Below are 7,491 nucleotides of genomic sequence, written 5' to 3'. Positions count from 1 at the left end.
ATTAAAGACCTAAAGGTAAAGCCAGACACTATAAAACTCTTAGAGGAAAACATAGGAAGAACACTCTTTGACATAAATCACAGCAAGATCTTTTTTGATCCACCTCCTAGAGTAATGGAAATAAAAACAAAAATAAACAAATGAGACCTAATGAAACTTCAACGCTTTTGCACAGCAAAGGAAACCATAAATAAGATGAAAAGACAACCCTCAGAATGGGAGAAAATATTTGCAAACAAAGCAACTGACAAAGGATTAATCTCCAAAATATACAAGTAGCTCATGTAGCTCAATATCAAAAAACAAACAACCCAATCCAAAAATGGGCAGAAGACCTAAACAGACATTTCTCCAAAGAAGATATACAGATTGCCAACAAACACATGAAAGGATGCTCAACATCACTAATCATTAGAGAAATGCAAATCAGAACTACAATGAGGTATCACCTCACCCCGGTCAGAATGGCCATCATCAAAAAATCTACAAACAATAAATGATGGAGAGGGTGTGGAGAAAAGAGAACCCTATTGCACTGTTGGTGGGAATGTAAATTGATACAGCCACTATGGAGAACAGTATGGAGGTTCCTTAAAAACTAAAAATAGAACTACCATATGACCCAGCAATCCCACTACTGGACATATACCCTGAGAAAACCATAATTCAAAAAGGCTCATGTACCACAATGTTCACTGCAGCACTTTTTACAATAAACAGGACATGGAAGCAACCTAAGTGTCCATCAATAGATGAATGGATAAAGAAGATGTGGCACATATACACAATGGAATAGTACTCAGCCATAAAAAGGAACGGAATTGAGTTATTTGTAGTGAAGTGGATGGACCTAGAGTCTGTCATACAGAGTAAAGTAAGTCATAAAGAGAAAAACAAATACCGTATGCTAACACATATATATGGAATCTAAAAAAAAAATGGTTCTGAAGAACCTAGGGGCAGGACAGGAATAAAGACAAAGATGTAGACAATGGACTTGAGGACACGGGGTAGGGGGGAGAAGGGTAAGCTGGGACGAAGTGAGAGAGTGGCATGGACATGTATACACTACCAAATGTAAAATAGATGGATAGTGGGAAGCAGCTGCATAGCACAGGGAGATCAGCTCGGTGCTTTGTGACCACCTAGAAGGATGGGATAGGGAGGGTGGGAGGGAGGCTTAAGAGGGAGGAGATATGGGGATATATGTATATATATGTATATGTATAGCTGACTCACTTTGTTATACAGCAGAAACTAACGCAATTATACTCCAATAAAGATGTTAAAAAAGAAAAAGATATTAATAAAAAAAAAAGTCCCCCCATGGGGGCTTCCCTGGTGGCACAGTGGTTGAGAGTCCGCCTGCCAATGCAGGGGACGCGGGTTCATGTCCCGGTCTGGGAAGATCCCACATGCCATGGAGCGGCTGGGAGCCATGGACGCTGAGCCTGCGCGTCCGGAGCCTGTGCTCCACAACGGGAGAGGCCCGCGTATCGCAAAAAAAAAAAAAAAAAAAAGTCCCCCCAAATAAATAAATACAGGACTTGATAAAAATAGCAGAGCTAGTAAACCCTCCGTGTGAACAGAAAGCTAAATTCTGTGTATATTGATTCTCTTGGGAGGTGACTTAGGCATTAGTGATTTCCACAACTAAGACTCGTGTTTAGCAAGATACTGATACCAACAAGGGGTGAGGCCGGAGCGATAAGGAACTCCCTCCTGTCTCCTCTGATGTCTCCTCTGAAGAGAGGAGAGGAGTCGGCCTAAGCAGGGCAGAATCTGGAGAGACTGGAGGGGGAGGAAGAGAGGGAGGCAGACGGGGGCTTTGTTCATGGCACAGAAAAGCACAGCCCAGCAGAGAGGGCGCCTGCCTTGGGCACAGGTGATGAACATCCTACGGACACAGATGCTGAAGGCAGCAGAGGAGAAGCAGCAGTCAGTTCCCGCAGAGACCCCTTCCCAGCTTCTCTCCACGCTCGGCCCTCCTTCCTTCCTCCTCCAGAGCTTCACTGGGAAGCAGCTGCATCGTGGAGAGGTGGTGAAGCTCCTGGTGCCTGTGTGCTGTCTCTGGACACAGCAGGGAGGCCTCTGGCCGGGGTCAGGGCACCGCGCCGGCGACACTGGCTCAGCCCCACCTCCGTGCCAGACTACACTTGCTCCACCTGGAGAGCAGCCCCATCCTCTGGTCTGGATCTGTCCCCGTGGACCCTGCGCATCCTCTTCTGTGTACCCTGCATCCCAGGACTGACACTGGGCTGTCACTTTCTTCTTCGCAGGGACCTGACTCTTGGTCTCTCCTTATGAGCTGCTCCAAGTCTTCTTTCTGTATCGATTATAGACCTTCACCAATTGTTTTGGCAGAGGTTGGCTTCCCGTAGATTGATCAATGCCCACAGCAACTTGGCTGAAAACCTGAGTAAAACCCAAAGCTCTGGCTCACTCTCCATCCTCTGTCTTCTGTCGGACAACTATAACCTCCACTGCAGTCAGTGCCCTGTGTGTTCTAGGAGAGGAATCAGTGGGAAGAGGCATTTCTCAACTGGGTTCCAAGCTGGAAACGGTTCCCTTCAGGTGGAACCATAAATACCATGACATGTTGGGAAGGAAAAAACAATAGCTGGCAATGAGATGTGAAGGGGGTGGGAGGATTCCTGCACGACTCCCCAACTTTGAACTTGGAGGACTGGGTAGATGGCAAACGAGGGCAGGAAGACAAAACAGAAGGGGGTGTGAGTGGATATCCACGTGGGATCTCTCCCAAAGGTAACAGCTACCTGGAATGCTGTTAATCATCCCCTTGCTTCATCATATATATGCAGTGATGTGATGGTAAATGTTTAAAAATCAGCTCTCCAAAAATTAAATATGTGCGTATATCCTAATAAGTTTGTTATAAATTGTTTGATAGAAAGGATATATAGCACACAGTTTACAAATAATAAAATACATAATATCCTTATTATAAACCTCTAACATTCAATTGATTCTCACAGAATATTTTTTATTTTTGCCGAACTTTCATAATTGTGACCAACCTATGGTTGCAACAGATGAAGCAATGTAGTTTCAGTATGAAGGTTGGTTGATATTTTTGTTTACATTAACAAGTAATAAGAAAGCAAAATGACAAAGACAAATGGTAGAAAATCACTTTTTTATCAATTATGTGAGCAACTTCTTTGTGGAATCGGATAACAGTTTTCAAATACTGGAAGGCTATTTCCTCAATTTCTGTGCTATTCACAATGTAACAGCCGCAGACATGACAAACATTTCAGTTTAATCTGTTAATCATTATTAACATTTAGTGCGTCATTTTGTTATATCCAGACAATCAACAAAGCAATTACACCCTGATTTGTAGCACTGGCCAATTTCTTTCATATAAATAGTGGCTCATTTCAAGCTACCAAGGTGATGTCACTGAACACTGAATTGGAAAGAGATCATGGTAGCATGCCAGTTTATAGGATTTTTACCATACAGATGCAATAGATATAATAACCTCAAAAGCATAGATAATAATAAAATAAGTAAGATAATTAGGAGATGATGAGTTAGAGTATTTATTACCATTCTCTTTGCTGTAATTATTTTATTGTAAGCTTATATAATTTAATTTTTAATAGCAGCTATGTTTAACAACTGCCTTGCTAAATTCCTGAAAATTTAACTATTGGATCTCACAAGTCAGTTCAAGCCGGCTCTGGCATACCATTGCGTGAATGGCCCAACAATATGTTGTTTAATTTTGTGCTTTATAAAAATGGTACCATGTTGAGATTCCCTAGCGATCCAGTGGTTAGGACTCCATGCTTTTACTGCCAAGGGCCCAGGTTCAACCCCTGGTTGGGGAATTAAGATCCCTCAAGCTGCATGGTGCAGCCAAAAACAAACAAAAAAAAATGTTACCATGTTGTAGGTAATCTTCTGGGAGTTGCTTTGTCACTCACCATCATGTTACTCTTATCTAGGGACACTCAGCACTATCCTGTCCCCTTGTTCTCAGCTCTGTCACAGGAAGTAGAAGCCTGAGGACCACAACCCCCAGAATCTCTTGCCAACGGGGTTTCTGTTCTATGACCAATGACAGGTGGACGGTGGTACAAGGTGGATTTCACTCTTCCTCAGGCAGCGATGGTGTCTGTGGTAGCCATAGTGGCTTCCTGCAATGCTTCGGTTTCCAAGGAGCACCCCCATCTCTGGATTTCATCCCCTCCCATCCCTTCCAACAATTTTGTAGGACCTGAATTCCTGTACTAAACCCTTCCGACTGGAAATATATAGAATGGTTTCTGGGCTTAAGATTAAAAGACTGGGATTTATCCACGTTGATGCATGTAACCTAGGACCATCTTTTCCACTGTGGTATAACAGGCCACGCTGTGACGGTATCACATAGGATTCTCCACAGTTAGGCTGCATTTTATATCCTGCCTGCCCATCTTTGATACTTTCAATGCAGCCAGTGTGCCCAGAGGATACTACCACAGGCAACAAGAGACACGCCCCGGTGTTGACCCACACAGTTCTCAGGCTCACTCACTGGACTCCACATTGCTGCGCTTACCTCCTTCTCCATCTCCTTCTGTAGGTGATCCACTGGATCCTGCTTTCCAGCCCGTCAACCTTGGCCAAACATGCTATCATGTATTGAAGGAGGGTCTATTGGTGATAAAGAAGTCCGGTTCCCGTGGGCCAGAACAGGCTCCCAGCTACAGCATGGGAAAAAAAAAATCACATAAGAAAAATGTAGCTTGGGTTAGCACATGTAAGCTTTTATATATGGAATGGACAAATAACAAGGCCCTACTGTATAGCACAGGGAACTATATTCAATAACCTATGATATGGGCTTCCCTGGTGGCGCAGTGGTTGAGAGTCCACCTGCCGATGCAGGGGACATGGGTTCGTGCCCCGGTCTGGGAAGATCCCATATGCCGCAGAGCGGCTGGGCCCGTGAGCCACGGCCGCTGAGCCTGCGCGTCCGGAGCCTGTGCTCCACAACGGGAGAGGCCACAACAGTGAGAGGCCCGCATACGGCAAAAAAAATAAAAATAAATAAAAATAAAATAGCCTATGATAAACCATAAGGGAAAAGAATATAAAAAAAAAGAATGTATATGTATAACTGAGTCACTCTGCTGTATAGCAGAAATTAACACAACACTGTAAACCAAATATACTTCAATTAAAAAATATTGAAAAAAACATAGCCTATCTGCTCATAGTAAATTACCTTGAGACATAAGTTGACAATAGCATGACAAAACTGGCAACAGCCCGCCCAGATTCACTAGTTAATCAAACCCAGCCAGGACTTTTCCAGAGTGTCCTCCCTGTTCCCATACAACCTGTGCTGAGCTGCTCAGGAGATAAGTTAATTTATTTCTGGGAAGAAGAGAGAAATATTCTCTCCCCTTGCCTGTGGGTTGAAACCCTATCCACCCTTCAAAACCCAGTTCAGATATCTCCTCCTCCGTGAAGCCTTCTCAAACGCTACCCATCTGAAATATCCTGCTCTGTATCCTCTGCACCTTGTATATAATTCTTTACACCCTTGAGGGATGGGATAATGTCTTCCCCCCAGACAAAACACGGGCTTGCTTATCACTTACTATAAGAACAGTGGATTCCCCAAGCTCGGCATTCCTCGGCTATGATACAAACCCACTGCACACCGAACATCCACCTGGACCCCTCATATTGCCCCTGTGGGGCTTGGAGGACAAGGGGAACCCAGGTCATCATGATACTCATTCAGTTTGCTCTGCCATGAATAATGAAGTCCCTTGTCTCTGACCCAGGACTCTGTCTTCTGCCAGCATCCAGTGAACCAGTAAGAGGCTAACTCATTAGCTTGTGAGTAAAATCCCAGACCCTTCCCAGATCCAAGACTGAGTCTGTGTCTTATCATCCTTGGGGCTCCAGAGTCTACTACAGGCCTGATCAGTACAATATATGTTTGGAATTTCATCAAGTTGAATGGACTAGACCAAATACCGGGAACTTCTCTTCTACTGAGTGCCAGTGAGCCCTGAGTCTCTCAACCTGGGCACTATTAACATTTGGGGCTGGATCATTCTTTGCTGGGTGGAGGGTGGGAGGCGCTGCAGGATGTGCACTACAGGATGTTTAGCAGTATCCCTAGCCTCTACCCACTCTCCAACTGTGGCAACCAAAACTGTCTCCGGACATTGCCAGCTGTGCCCTGAGGAGGCAATACCACTCCCCTTTCTACAGCAAAGAGAACCACTGGTGCAGCCTACCCAGAGGGGAGCGGTGAGAATGGGAAGAGCAAGCAAAGGGGCCGTCGCTAAGTTATAATGTAGCATCCGGACAGAGATATAAAATATTACACAGAGGGGGCTTCCCTGGTGGCGCAGTGGTTGAAAGTCCGCCGGCCGATGCAGGGGACATGGGTTCGTGCCCTGGTCCGGGAAGATCCCACATGCCGCGGAATGGCTGGGCCCGTGAGCCGTGGCCGCGGAACCTGCGCGTCTGGAGCCTGTGCTCCGCAACGGGAGAGGCCACAGCAGTGAGAAGCCCGCGTACTGCAAAATATATATATCTATATATCTATATATCTATATATATAGATATATAGATATATATATGTATGTATGTATGTATATATTACACAGAGATACAAAATATTGCACTGCCTTTTCACAGCTAGCAGTAAACACAACCATGTGAGCACCATAGGTGCCCCAGGGGCATCAGCTAGATCACCTCATTCACACCCTCCAGCATTTCACTCTGTAGGAACCTCAGGCATGGATGGGGTAAGCGGCTCACCCAAGTGGAATAGTTTAGACTTGAATCCAGAGCTGAGCGTTTCCAACACTCTTGTTCTTAATTCTTAGCCTCGTTATCATCCCACAAAGAAAGCGGGGAGACAGACTGGGGCTTAGAAATAAGGAGATGGGAAATCAAAGTTGACCTTAAGAAAAAAATAATAATAATCAAAATTACATGTCAACACCAGTCTCTTAAGGGTTAAAAATACATAACCCTTCAGATAATTTAAGTGGGCAAATAAGTGCCAGAATCTGTATTAACATGTACTTTAATTCCTACATTAAATGTTTAAGTACAAGCCCTCATGAGCTGCTCTCTTTTCTGCATCCAGAAAAATGCTAACCATCCAGTCCAGAAAGGAGAAAAGTGCCAAAAACTGTTTTAACGCAGCAAAACGCAGCCCTGGTGAACTTCAGTGGAGTACCTCTGCCACCTGGTGGCGAGTTGAAGAACTGTCCTTAAAACACGCAAAGCCACTTGGTACTTTGCAATGGGTGTTTGAATGAATGCCTACCTCATTCCCAACTGAGTCAGACAAGAATTGATGCTCCAAACTGGCTACAGGTTGATACCAGATTTTGGTAATCTGGAGAGCAGAAAAAATACTGATTACCTATGGAATTACAAAGCTTGAGTAACTCCTAAGGAAAAACACTATTTTGACTTTATTTTAAACTTTCCCTG

General features: G+C 44.4%; 1 protein-coding gene across 1 annotated transcript in view; it reads right to left on the bottom strand.

Moving 5' to 3' along the window:
• Positions 1–4,579: 4,579 nt before the first annotated feature.
• SETD4 (SET domain containing 4) overlaps positions 4,580–7,491 on the bottom strand; it is an 84,727-nt gene continuing 81,815 nt past the window's right edge. The window contains exon 12 of the mRNA XM_060099738.1: positions 4,580–4,718. The gene's annotated coding sequence lies outside the window, so the exon portion shown is untranslated. The remainder of the gene's footprint in view (positions 4,719–7,491) is intronic.

This window comes from Mesoplodon densirostris, chromosome 5 (genome assembly GCF_025265405.1).
Source record: "Mesoplodon densirostris isolate mMesDen1 chromosome 5, mMesDen1 primary haplotype, whole genome shotgun sequence".
Taxonomy (NCBI): domain Eukaryota; kingdom Metazoa; phylum Chordata; class Mammalia; order Artiodactyla; family Ziphiidae; genus Mesoplodon; species Mesoplodon densirostris.
This window is presented reverse-complemented; position numbering and strand designations above follow the sequence as displayed.